We start from the raw sequence: 15294 nt of genomic DNA, 5'->3' as shown, positions 1-15294 counted from the left end.
ATCCCGAAAGAACTAAAACTGGAACCTACACACACTTCTTTCTGTCAAGCCATCCTAAAGTACGTTGGCAACAACATGACAGTTTATCCCTAAATATTTTAGCATATAGCTCTCACAAACAAGGACATTCTCTCACACAACCTAACACCATTACCAGGCCTTTTGTTTTTTGTTGTAGTTGTTGTTGTTGTTGTTGTTGTTGTTGTTGTTTTGAGATGGAGTTTCACTCTTATTGCTCATGCTGGAGTGCAGTGGCATGATATTGGCTCACTGCAACCTCCGCCTCCTAGGTTCAAGCAATTCTCCTGCCTCAGCCTCCTGAGTAGCTGGGATTACAGGTGCCCACCACCACGCCTGGCTAATTTTTGTACTTTTAGTAGAAACGGGGCTTCGCCATGTTGGCCAGGCTGCTCTCGAGCTCCTGACCTCAGGTGATCCACCCGCCTCAGCCTCCAAAAGTGCTGGGATTACAGGCGTGAGCCACCACGCCCGGCCTACCAGGCCTTTTAAAAAGTGAATTCAGGGGCTGCAGCAGTGCTGGCTTTAGGTGATGACATGGTGAGGAGTGGGTTTGGGGCATGAGAATCACAAGGCCGTTTCCAAGCCTCTCTCTTTACTTCTCTGGGTCTTCTCAGAGAAAGAAGGCTGAGAAAATTACTTTTCCCACTAAAACACACCACCAGCTTTCATGAAAGTGAAAGAGAAATGAAGCCCCTTTATGTGGATGGTCTTAGCCAGGAAATTTCTGAAACAGTCCTCCAAAATCCGTTCCACAGATTTGCAGAAGTTTCAGATGTGGAGATCATCACACGGAAAGATGACCATGGAAACCCACAGAAAGTCTTTGCATATATCAGCATCAGTGTAGCAGAAGCAGACCTGAAAAAATGTATATCCATTTTAAATAAAACAAAATGGAAAGGTAGAACATTACAAATTCAACTAGCAAAAGAAAGCTTTTTGCACAGATTGGCCCAAGAGAAAGAAGAAGCAAAAGCTAAGAAAGGAAAATCAACAACAGGTAACATCAACTTGTTAGAAAAGATAGGAGGAGTGGAATTCCATATGAAAGCTGCACCAGGGACAGAAGTGCCAGGGTATAAGAATTGGGTTGTGAGCAAATTTGGAAGAGTGTTACTTGTTCTTCACCTTAAAATTTATCATAAATGTAAAATTATAAAATATGATCCCTCAAAATACTGCCACAACCTAAAGAAGATAGGGGAGGATTTCACAAACACCATTCCTATATCCAGCCTGACTTGGGAACTGGAAGGAGGGAATGACCCTATGAGTAAGAAATGGTGAGGAGACTTCTCTGACTTTCATGGCCCTCCCAAGAAGATAATAAAAGTGCAGAGGGATGAGAGTTCCACTGGGTCTCTGGCCATGAGTCCAAGGCCCAGGTGGGTAATAGAGAGACCACCCTTAACACAGCAACAAGCTGCACAGAAAAAGAACTTCTAATTCCACTACTCCTAAATCATCTCCTGTACCTGTTTCTGATACTCAGAAACTTTAAAATCTACCTTTTAGGACTTCTGGATTGGAAACTGCCAAAAAGAGAAGTGGCATTTCTGATGATTATATTGATTCTAAAGATGAATTAAGAATGATGGTTGCAAAAGAGGAAAACTTACAGAGAACTATACAATCCTCAATAAATGAACCTGAAACTGATCCCTTTGAAGTTGTAAGGGATAACTTCAAATCAGGAGTTCACAAATTGCATTCTTCAACAGGTTTAGGTATCAAAAATAATGCCTCTTGCCATGACAGTGATGATGATATTACGAGAAATGATTGTGAGTATGACTCAGGAGATACAGATGAAATCATTGCGATGAAAAAAAATGTTGCTAAGGTCAAAAACAGTACAGAATTTTCACAAATGGAAAAATCTACAGACAAGAAAACTTCCTTCAAAAATAGAGAAAACTGTGAGCTTCTGATCACTGTATTAAAGTACAAGAAAGAAAAAACAATGTAGAGTCAGCCCTCGGTCATGGATTAAAGGCTCTTAATAGCAAATCTCCCTCTCACTCCAATAGCAATGAAGATGCTGATTCCGCATCAGAATTAGCTGACTCTGAAGGAGACAAGGAGTATAATGCCATGACGAAAAACCGCCTTCGTGTGAATCTCACTTTAGCTGATTTGGAACAATTGGCTGGCAGTGAACAGAAGGTTTCGGATGAAGATACTGAGAGTGACGGGCCAGAAACCACCACACAATGCAAGTTTGACAGAGGCTCCAACAGCTCCAAGACTCCCACTGGCCTCCACAGACACAGACACTGTATTTGTCCTGAGGACACTGTGGCTTCCCTGTTAGAAGGAGAGGAGAGCACCTGTGGCAAACAGAAACCAAAGGAAAACAACTGAAAGCCAGAATTCCAGGTTTTCAAGGGAGTAGGCTGTTTATATGAAAAAGGAGTCAATAAAAAAATCCTTGAAAGACAATGTTGCCTCTAACAATATTAATAAAGATCAGAATTCCATGAAACATGTGGATCCCAGGATCATATCCATGGAAGATGGGTCCCCATATGTTAATGGCTCATCGGGTGAACTGACTCTGTGCCAACATGCAAAGAAGGCGAATGGCCCAACTATATTCAGCCTCAAAAAAGATAGAACACTTCCGAGAGCCAGGATTGCAAGGCAGTGTCCACTAGCAGTTCTGAAAAGAGAAGTAAGAATTCTATTTCTAGTTTATTGCCATTAAAAGGTAAGAAGTCCTTAAGTCTTAGTGCAAAGACTCACAACATAGGCTTTGACAAAGACAGCTGCCATAGTACCACAAGACAGAAGCTTCAGAGGAAGAGAGGTCTGACTCAAGCAGCCTCACATCTCTTGAGAAATCACCCAAGGTCTCATCCAAGGACACTCAGGAAATCAAAACTGATTTCTCACTTTCTATTAGTAATTCGTCAGATCTGAGTGCTAAGGATAAGCATGCTGAAGATGATGAGAAGCATTTGGCAGCCTTGGAAGTGAGGCAAAAAGCAAAAGAAGTGCAGAAGAAGCTGGTGGATAATGCTCTGGCAAATTTGGATGGTCATCCAGAGGATAAACTAACGCACATCATCTTCGGTTCTGACAGTGAATGTGAAACAGAGGAGATATCGACTCAGGAGCAGAGACATCCAGGAGAGGAATGGGTGAAAGAGTCTATGGGTAAAACATCGGGGAAGCTGCCTGATAGCAGTGATGATGAGGAATCTGATTCTGAAGATGACAGTACCAGGTTCAAAATTAAACCTCAGTTTGAGGGCAGAGCTGGACAGAAGCTCATGGATTTACAGTCACACTTTGGCACTGATGACAGATTCTGCATGAATTCTCGATTTCTAGAAAGTGACAGTGAAGACGAACAGGAAGAGGTAAATGAAAAGAAACCCGCTAGGAAGAAGAGCTTGCTGAAGAAAAAAAGAAAGCCTGGATGTTGTACAAAGTGTTTTGAAAATCAACTTAAGCAATTCTACAAAGGATCAGTAGCTGCTAAGAAATTTAAGGGCATTGTACATTATGATCCAACAAAGCAAGACCATGCCACTTATGAAAGAAAAAGAGATGATAAACCAAAAGAAAGTAAAGAAAAACAAAAAAAAGAAAAGGGAGGAAGCTGAAAAGCTACGTGAGGTGTCCAAAGAAACGTATTATAACATTGCTATGGATCTGAAAGAAATATTTCAAACTTCAAAATATGCCAGTGAAAAGGAATAGGACACACCCTGGAATGAGGAGTGTGGTAAAGATAAACCTGAGGAAATCCAGGACCCTGCAGCTGACCAGTGGGGCTGAGCAGCCCAGCAGGTTCACATTCTCCTTTTTTGATTCAGACACTAAAGACATAAAGGAAGAGACCCACAGAATTGAAACAGTGAAACCTGGAAAGATTGTCTTTCCAGGTTTCTGGAGACGAGGAAGACCCTCGTTTCCAAGACAGCAGTTCAGAAGAGGAAGATGTTACTGAAGGAACAGATCACAGAAAGTCCAGTCCTGGAGAAGCACCATTACCTGAGAAAGAGACCACTAGATTTTTCTTTTTCTCTAAGAATGATGAAAGACTTCAAGTAGAAGTAGGTTCTGATTTATTCTGGAGAGGAGTGGGGAGTAATATTAGCAGGAACTCTTGGGATGCCAGAACAAACAACCTGCGTGTGGATTGTCAGAAGAAACATAAAGATGCAAAAAGGAAAATGAAACCAAAATAACAAATATCAGCATTGGGTTTGATACTGAATGTGAACAAGGCTCACCTTAAGGAAACTGACCCAGAAAATAGTTTTAGCTGACAAAAAAGAAATTTCAGAGTGGAGGAATTTTAAAAATCTGGCTGGTGGAATATCGTTCTGGTTGTCATCTTTTTCTATGGAACTCCTCTGCATTTCTTCCTAAGTAATTACTTCAAAAAATTAAATTCAACTTCTTAAAAAGGAAAAAAAAGTGAATTCAATAACATCATTAAACATCTTAGCCATACTGAAATTGCCCCACTTGTCCTCAAAATGTCTTTTATAGCTGTTTAAAATTCAGCATCCAGCCAAGCTCACACATTACATTTGGATGCTGTATTTCTTTAGTCTTCCATTGTGACCCTCTGCTCTTCCTGACACCGAATCCTTTGACAAGTCCAAGCCAATTGTTCTACAGAATGTTCCATCTCCTGAATTTGTTTGACAGTTTCCTCATGATTGGATTTAGACAAGACATTTCTGGCAAGAACTCCACTTAGGTTATGCTGTGTACCTCCCACTCCATAACATCCGGAGGCACCTAATAGCCTAACCCATTGTTGCAATGGAGAGTTTGACGATTTGGGACAATGGTAACTGCCAGGTCTCTCCATTGCAAAGGCATACTTTATCACATCGTAATTAATAAATAATACATAGTGTGATTTTTCAAAACTGTGTGAATACCCGATCCCTCAACAACCTTGCACCCAATGGTTTTTAGCATTCAGAGATGTTTCTCACCTAAATCAATTATTATACCGGGAAGTTTGCAAAACAGAGATTTTCTAATTCTATAATTCTTTCTGTACTTATTAGCTGGCATTCTGCTTTAAAGAAAAGATTTTCTTTTCTCCTTTTCTCTATCTTCCTACCTCTCTTTCTTTATTCCTAATATCACTTTGGAATCAAGAAATGTTTATATTTGGCCGGGTGTGGTGGCTCACGCCTGTAATCCCAGCACTTTGGGAGGCCGAGATGGGCAGATCATGAGGTCAGGAGATCAAGACCATCCTGGCTAACACGGTGAAACCCCGTCTCTACTAAAAAAAATACAAAAAAATTAGCTGGGCGTGGTGGCGGGCGCCTGTAGTCCCAGCTACTCTGGAGGCTGAGGTAGGAGAATGGCCTGAACCCAGGAGGCGGAGCTTGCAGTGAGCCCGGATCGTGCCACTGCACTCCAGCCTGGGCAACAGAGCGAGACTCCGTCTCAAAAAAAAAAAAGAAAAAAGAAAAAAAAGAAATGTTTATATTTGTTACATTTCAGTATAATTACTATTGTTTTTGAAGTTCAAATTATCTCTAATTAGGTTAATAGGAGTCTTTTTCAGTCAGCTCTTTGGCTTTTTGATAACTCTATCATTATTTGAGCATTTTCATAGTTTCCTAGTCAATAAAATATTTCAGGTTAAACCGAGACTTTTCTTCCTCAACACCTGGAATCAGCCATTTCTCCAAACAAGACTAATTCATCTGGGTGGTAATGGGCACTTGATATGCTCACACTTAGGAGGTGTCTTATTTGAACTTAAAACACAAAAGATAATTCTCTCCACCAGCAGATCAAAAAATGTCGAAATTCAAGTAGGTTCTGATTTTTTCTGATTTTTTCTGATTCATTTAAAAGGTGATGAGTGATCCAGATTTCTGAAGCAATAAAATTAAAATGAATTCTCCCTTTATTTCCACTACTGATGTGTATAATGTGTCTACAACAATACTCAAGACATTATATGTGTCCAATAACTGAAAACTGTACATTATTCTTGTTAATAAAAAGAAGCATCAATATCAGTGTAAGTTTTATCAGACAAGGACATAGAGTATGTGCTTATATTTTGACACTAACTTTACACCCAGGTTATATTTTGCTTAAGCCCATTATAAATTAGGCTCCTTCTTGGGGTTCACAAGTGGCAAAGTGTGCCAGACCCTTATCACGATGTAAGAAAAACCACCTTAAGAGAATATCTTCTGAAAGTAGCTGACAAACGAGTAATCCACACTTCTCTTGCTTCACCCCCTTCTTTGAATTGCTGCAGCCCTAGCTGAGGCACTCATTACGTCTCATTTGATGTTAGCATAACGTTCTAAACTGTTCTTATGTTTAAGATACACATACTGAAGTATTTGGCAGTGACAAGTCATGAAGCCCGAAATTTACTCTCAACTGGCTCAGGAGGTAAAAAAGTATATAAAACAAATATGGCAAAATGTTAACAATTGAATCTAGGTACTGAGTATACAGGTATTCATTGTATTGTTCTTTCAGCTCTTCTGGGTGGTTGAAATTTTTCACAATAAAACAAGGAAAAAGAATTGCCTAATGGAGTCAACCGATTCATCCTCTAAGTTTTTGCAAAGCCATCAACATTGTCTTTCTCAAGCCTAATGATGATCACGTTACTCTTCTGTTCAGAAACAGCATTTAGGGAGCTGTGTGTTACATGGATTAAAAAACAGACCTTGCAGTCAGATGACTTGGGTTCAAACCCCAGAGTTCTCACTTATTAGCTTATGACCCTGGACTCAGGGAGGTTTCTTAGTCCCCCTGCACCTCAGCTTCCACGTATGTGAATGAGGATAATAATGGTACCTACTTCACAAAGTGTGGTAAGGATTAAATGAGCAAATAGGCTGGGCGCTGTGGCTCACGCCTATAATCCCAGCACTTTGGGAGGCTGATGCCGGCAGATCACGAAGTCAGGAGATCGAGACCATCCTGGCTAACGTGGTGAAACCCTGTCTCTTCTAAAAATACAAAAAATTAGCCGGGCGTGGTGGCATGTGCCTGTAGTCCCAGCTACTCAGGAGGCTGAGGCAGGAGAATCCCTTGAACACAGGAGGTGGAGGTTGCAGTGAGCTGAGATCATGACACTGCACTCCAGCCTGGGCGACAGAGCAAGACTCCTTCTCAAAAAATAAATAAATAAATAAATAAATAAATAAGCAAATACACGTAACACACATAAAACAGTGTCTAACACATAGTTACGCTACGTAAGGGTTAGCTCTGTGTAGACTCAAAGTACTTCCTTCCATAGTATTATATTTTAAAGAATTCTGTAGTCAGAAGCCTTTAGGAAATGTTGGGTTAAATAAAGAAAGGCAAGAACCGTTTTGTTTGTTTGTTTGTTTGTTTGTTTTTGAGATGGAGTCTTGCTCTTTCGCCAGGCTGGAGTACAGTGGTGCCATCTCAGCTCACTGCAACCCCTCCTTCCTGGGTTCAAATGATTCCCCTCTTTCCTCAGCCTCCCAAGTAGCTGGGACTCCAGGCGCGTGCCACCACACCCAGCTAATTTTTGTATTTTTAGTAGACAGGGTTTCACCATGTTGGCCAGGATGGTCTGGATCTCTTGACCTCGTGATCTCCCTTCCTCGGCCTCCCAAAGTGCTGGGATTACAGGCGTGAGCCAGCGCTCCTGGCCAGCAAAAATCTCTACTGCAGGACTGATCAGAGCTTTTAATATTCTAATGTCTATGATGAATCTTCAAGTATGTAGATCTCACATTCAGTGCCTCTCATGGGGCCAGTACTTTGAAGATCAGTCTTAGGGAAATGCTGAGCTAGGGAATGAAAAATCTAAATCTAGACTCCTTCACTTGGTCTTGAAGGGCTTCTACTGCCCACCCATCGGTCTCACAGTCTCCTGCTTTCATTCACCGAAATTTCTTCAGGCAAACTTCAAACTCCGCTACCTCCCAGTTTAACCCTAATATTTCCATGAGCTTTGTGCGATACCCCTGCAGGGATTTTCCTCCCCTCCCCACCCATCAAAACCAGCTCACATGGCACTGCCTCTACAAAGGCCACCCAGGTAGAATTAATTTTCCCATCCCTGCTCCCCTGAGTGTTTTGTTTAAAATTCTATGAAAACACATGACATTCTGTCTTGTGTTATCAGCTTTTATTTCCAGGTTTCAAAAATAACTTGCTTGGATTATTTGTAACTACCTAAGATGAAAAGCACATTCAAGTTACAGAGAGTCTCTTGTCCACCACTGATCTTCGTCTCTTCCCTAAAAGCACTGTTTAATTCCTTGTGACACAGAACATTTTTAACATATCTGTTTTTCTACAAGACCCTAAATTCCTAGAAGGCAGAATGAAATCTTGTCCATTTTTACATCTCTCATCATAGCTAACAAAGTTCGATAAACACAGTACATGCTAAATAAATGTGGGGGAAGTAATTAACTATACAAGATCTGTGCCCACAGTAACTTTGATTCAAAATAGAAGAAAAAAAGAAGAAGGAGAAATTTAAAAATAATAGATTTTTTAAAGCTCCAGCTGGTTTCTCTTTATTTAAAGATTCCTCCATTTTGAATGGTTTACATTAAAAGAACCTTTGCTGCTTCTCATTTTGAATTACATAAACTAAAGGAAGACAGGAATTCAGTAAACAAACTGAATATTTTGATTTCATTTTCATAATTGGCAATAGGCAAGACGCAAGAATCAGAAGTAACTAAGGAGAAAGTAGATGTCATTTGGACAGAAGCTCAGCCCCTAGTTGGCAATAATCCCAATGGGAAATGGTAATTAGATATGTTCAGATTCTGACCATCTGGAACTATAGGAAGCTTCTAAATTAGATTTGTGTTGGAGGAATTGTGGTCAAGAAAGGAACATGCACACGGTGATTTGGATATATTCCAAAATATGGCCTTTTGGGACCCCCAAAACATGTAATTCTACATGAAAAATGTGAACAGAATAATGCCCTCCTTTGCCTAGAGCTGTTTCTTGGAAACCTGTCTAGAGAACACACAAAGCTAACTAAATATCCACCGAGAATTTCTAATCTCACAGTCAACAAACAGTTTGATACTTTGCCTTTACAGTAGAACACCAACATATTCTACCAAACACTCAGGCCTCTCTAGGCTTTGTAAGCTTTAAGCATTGGGTGCACATCTAAAGCAAAGAGAAACAGCTAAATAGTATACAGACCACACTTCGCTTCCATGTGGTGGTGACATCAGCAGAGCCTAGCTTAGGGCAGTTTCCAGCAATGCCTGGAAGATGTGGCTTTAGGTGACTTTCAGATGGGAGTTAATGGCATTTGTGGAAAATGATAACATAAAAGTCCAATGGAGCTCTATAGATTGGATCCTAAGCCGATTTTTCTGGAAGATAAGGGCATTAAAGGGGTCTTATTGCCGTTATGCAGTGCCTTGTAGCCTAAGGATGACTGAACTGATTGGATACGTGAAGCAGAGTAGCAACAACTTGGCTTAGCTTCTCCAGCAATCAGTGGGATAATCAATGGCTACAGCCAAGTTGTGCGTTGTCAGGTAAGCTCACGTGTCTTAGAGGTTTGGCCATGTTGAGAAGTCCAGGTGGATATTGCCCAAGCTTCAAAATTTTTATGGGATCCAATACCTGTATGAAAATACAATTACCTTGTTTTCTGCCATATATATATGTAAAATATTATTATAATATATAATATATTATAATATATTATAATATATAATATATTATAATATATTATAATAATATATTATAATATATTATATATTATAATATATTATATATTATAATATATTATATATCATAATATATTATATATTATAATATATTATATATCATAATATATAATATATTATAATATATAATATATCATAATATATAATATATTATAATATATTATTGTAATATATAATATATTATAATTATATTATTATAATATATTATTGTAATATATAATATATTATAATATATTCTTATAATATATAATATATTACAATATATTATTATAATATATAATATATTATTATATAATATATATTATATATTATATTATATATTATCTTATAATATAATAATATATTATCTTATAATATAATATATTATAATATATAATATATTATATTATAAGATATTATATTATATATAATATATATCTTATAATATAATAATATATTATCTTATAATATATTATATTATATTATAATATATTATATTCTTTATAATATATTATATTATAATATAATATATTATAGTATATTATAATATATTATATTATAATATAATATATTATATTATATTATATTATAATATATTATATTATATTATATTATATTATAATATATTATATTATAATATAATATAATATAATATATTATATTATATTATAATATAATATAATATATTATATTATATTATAATATAATATAATATATTATAATATAATATAATATATTATATTATAATATTATATATTATATATAAATTAATAATTTAAATAATTAAATATATAATTATGTATAAAATATAATATATTATAATTATATATAAAATATATTATAATTATATATAATATAATATAATTATATATAATATATAATATAATTATATATATTATATATAATTATATTATATATTAATATATAATATAATTATAATTATATACAATATATTATATATTATAATTGTATTATAATATAATTACAATTATATACAATATATTATATATTATAATTGTATTATAATATAATTACATATTATATATTATAATATAATATACAATTATAATATATTATAAAGTATATTATATATCATAATATATATTATATATTATATATTATAATATATATTATATATTATAATATATAATATAATATTATATTATATATATTATATATAATATATTATATTATAATATATTATAATATAATTTACATTATATATAATTTATATTATATATAATTTATATATAATATAAATTATATTATAATATATTATAATATAATATATTTATATAATATATAATTACATTATAATATAATATATTTATATAATATATAATTACCTTATAATATATTATATTATAATATATATTATATTATAATATAATATTTTATATAATATAATATATTATATTATAATATTTTATATAATATATAATATATTATATAATATATTATATTATATATAAATATATTAATAAAATATATTAATATATTTATAATATAAATATACATTATATATAATATATAATATAATATATAAAATATAATATATAATATATTATATTATATAGTATATATTAATAAAATACATTAATATATTTATAATATATTATATATTATATATTATAAATATTAATATATTTATAATATATAATATATATATTAGCATTTGAAATAGCAGGGATATTCTGCTGGTTTTCTTCTCCATACTCCTCAAAAGTACATGGCTATATTAAAGGCCTCCATTATACGCAGTACATTTCAGACGTGACCTGCTAAAATAAATAGGTTCTGTATTAGGAGAAAGTTGGAACATTGGTTTGCAGAACTTGAAAGAGGACAACTTCTTTCAAATCCTGGATCTGCCACTGACTAGCTTTGTACCCTCAGTGAAGACTCCAAGGCTCAGATTCCTGATCTGTGAAACAGAGGAAATTCTACTGGCCATACAGAGTGGTAAAGATACAGTAAGAGAATACATGTACACTGCTTTGCTAGTACTAAGAGGTCCATAAATATCTGTTATTATTTTTCAGTTTTGCTGTTTGAGAGTCTAGATGAAATGATGATAAATGGAAAATCGGTATTTTATTGTCCAATCTGGTCTTTTTTTCTCAACCAGAAATACATGTGACTTCTTTCGTATTCTCAATCTTAAAAACAAAGTCCATGGTGATTCACAGCAATAAAAAGAGTCATGCCTGCTCTTGACTGAAGCCTTCCTATGTTATAAGCAATTTTAGTAAAATCATATCCTTGTTTGTTCCTCGTGGCAAAACTAGTTTTATGCTTATTTTGCTAAGAAAGAAATGGACACACAGAAAGTTTAAACAACCTGCCCAAAGTTACATAGGTGATAAGTGGCAGCCACGGGGCTCAACGCCCTGCCTGACAGCTCTCAGACTCGATTGCGTCCCTGGTCAGCTACCGTGAGGAGCACACACCAAGTTCCCAAAATGCTTCTGCTTCTGCTGAGGGGCACAAGACAGGTATATGCTGTCACCGCTTGGTGACAACTGCCCTAAGGCCTCTACTGCTTCAACATACAGGTATCACAAAGTCATTTTCAAAGATAAAAATGACACCTCATTTGTATATGAAATTCCTTAGGAACTATCGGGACATACTGCAGGCTGCCACCTACATTGATACTGTATTTGAAAGTTTGTAGAACTTTCAAACTTTCTTATTCTAGGAAAGCTACTTTGTTACTCCAGGAAACTTTCCCAGTGCCTAATAAAGAGTCTCTGTGGTTAGACTGCTCCTCCATGCTTCACTGCGTCAGTGGAAAATGGAGCATCTCTTCCTGGTGCCATTGAGAGGAGAGAGTTCTTCTTTCACTCTCCACCCAGTGAACTTACTCATCCTTCAGATCCTGCTGGGAGGTCACTTCTGAGAAGACTTCCTGCTCCCCCTCACATACCCGAAAGTCACTCACTTGTCCAGCTTTGTAGTTTTCAATACCATCTAAATGATGCCAATTCCCAGATGGATACTTTCAACCCAGACCTCTCTCCTGCACTTGAAATGAGATCGTTCTGTTTGAACAGATAACACATAATTTTTTTTTTTTTTTTGACAGAGTCTCACTCTATCACCCAGGCTGGAGTGCAGTGGCACGATCTCGGCTCACTGCAACCTCTGCCGCCCGGGTTCAAGCAATTCTCCTGCCTCAGCCTCCCTAGTAGCTGGGACTACAGGCGCCTGCCACCGCACTCGGCTAATTTTTTTTTTTTTTTTTTTTTTTTCAGTAGAGACGGGGTTTCACCATCTTGGTCAGTTTGGTCTCAAACTCCTGACCTTGTGATCCACCCGCCTCAGCCTCCCAAAGTGCTGGGATTACAGGTATGAGCCAGTGCGCCCGGCCTGATAACACATAATTTAAACTTATCATGCCCAACACTGAACTCCTGATTTTTGTCCCAAAAACCTGCTCTACCCTCAGTCTTCTCCATTTCAATTAATGGTTGTTTCACCGTTCCGTTGGTCAGGACAAATGTCTGGCAGTCACTTTTGCCTCCTCTCTCTGTCTCCTAAGCCCCATCCAACCCATCAGGAGATCCTTCAGGATGGCTTCAAAAGACATCCTGAATTCTACCACTTCTCAATGACTCGATAGCTGCCACAAGGTCCAAGCTACTAATCTCTTTCTCCGGGAATCTTGGTCTCCTGGTTTCCCTCTTTGACCCCTAAAATATTTTTTTAAATCACAAGAGTCAGAGTGATTCTGCCATAAATAAAACGGTGTCACATCTCTGCTCTAAACCTTCCATGACTCTGGCTCAGTCCAAGCAGACGTTTCAATGGCCATAAGGTCCTACATGATCTGCCTCCCATTACCTTGGGGGACACAGACAACCCACAAAATAAGTGCTACGGAAAAATATGAAGAAGGGACATGAGAGAAGTGGCATTGAGAGGAGCCTGTGACTTTGACTGAAATTCTAGGCTCTAGGGGACTTCGGCCAAGTCCCCTAGACCTGTATTCATTCCCTTGCAGTTATGTTAACCTCCTTGAGGTTCCTTGAACTCACCAGATATGTTCCTGCTCTAGGGTCTTTGCATTTGCTATTCTCTAACCAGAGTAGCTCTTCCTCCGATGTCCACACGGCTCTTTCCCTCATTTATTTAAAGCTTTAAGCCATATGACATCCTCTCAGTGAGACCCTCTGTGACTACACTAGTCGAAGTCACAGGTTCCTCCTCAGTGCCACTTCTCTCACATCCCGTCTTCATATTTTTTCCATAGCACTTATTTTGCGGGTTTTCTGTGTCCCACAGCTCAAATATATTTCCACACGGACAGGGATCATTATCTGTTTAGCTCACTGATGAATCCCCAGCACCTAGAATAGTACCAAGCACAGAGTAGACAGTTAATAAGTATTTGTTGAGTGAATCAAATCAGACCACCCATTATAAAATCACTTAACATATCTCTTTGTAGCCTTTCTCGTCATTGTAATTGGTCAATTTTGTTAATTATGAGATTACTTAATGTCTCTCTTCTGCTAGATTATAAGTAACAAAGAACTGAGACTGAGTCTTCATACCACTAATCCCCTAGCAACTTGCATAGTGCCTGTATTAGTCTGTTTTCACACCGCTATAAAGACATACCCAAAGCTGGGTAATTTATAAAGAAAATAGGTTTCATTGACTTAAAGTTCCACATGGCTTGGGAGGCCTCAGGAAATTTACAATCGTGGCAGAAGGGGAAGAGGTACGTCTTACATGGCAGCAGGCTGGAAAGACTGTGCGTAGCAAGAGAAGAGGGAAGAGCCCTTTATAAAACCATCAGATCTTGTGAGAACTCACTCACTCTCACAAGAACAGCGTGGGGGAAACTGCCCCCATAATTCAATCACCTCCCACCAGATCTCTCCCACAATACCTGGGGATCACAATTCAAGATGAGATTTGGGTGGAGACGCAAAGCCTAACCATGTCAGTGCCATTACTTAGAAGATGCTTACCAATATTTGTTGAATGAATAAACTGCACCAAGAAGCAGTTAGCATTGGATTCTAGTGCAGGCTCCATATTTGTGACAGCATTACAAAGAGATCATCTTCTGGAAAAAGTGCCCTGATGAAGCAATAAAGGGTTGCTAGATACATTAGAAAGAGACAGAAAACCTAAATAAGAACCACATAGGTGACAAAGTACTTAAAGCAAATATATAGATGGTTATGCCTGAGTACAATTGAGAAGGATTGTTTATGCGTAGGCGTGATTTGTGTGGGTTTTGAGGTGTGTTTTTTCTTATCTTTTTTCTTTCGTGTGACTACAATAGTATCATCTTTCTTCACTCACTTGTTTGCATCTGGGAGGTATCAAAAATTCTTCAAGGAATAAGAAAAAAGAATGTTACAAGATTATTTCAGAATATTCCAAATACATAAACAACGTTACAAATCTGAATTGTCTGAAGGCTAAAAGGGAAGTGAGACAATTTTTCACTCTTAAGAATAATTTGGTTTGATACTTTTAAAACATAGTTTTATATATTTTTACTCCTAGCATACTCTGGAGAGTCTTTTTAAAACTGCCTTAGCATAAAAATACATTA

The 15294-nt window shown here is 36.5% G+C and overlaps 1 pseudogene; it reads left to right on the top strand.

Annotated features, from left to right (window-relative positions):
• Positions 1-705: 705 nt before the first annotated feature.
• Positions 706-5900, top strand: LOC100984132 (nucleolar protein 8-like; annotated as a pseudogene).
• The last annotated feature ends 9394 nt before the right edge of the window (positions 5901-15294 follow it).

The sequence above is a fragment of the Pan paniscus genome, chromosome 3, assembly GCF_029289425.2.
Source record: "Pan paniscus chromosome 3, NHGRI_mPanPan1-v2.0_pri, whole genome shotgun sequence".
Lineage (NCBI taxonomy): Eukaryota > Metazoa > Chordata > Mammalia > Primates > Hominidae > Pan > Pan paniscus.
The sequence above is the reverse complement of the archived record's forward strand: the minus strand, read 5'-3'. Positions and strand labels throughout refer to the sequence as shown.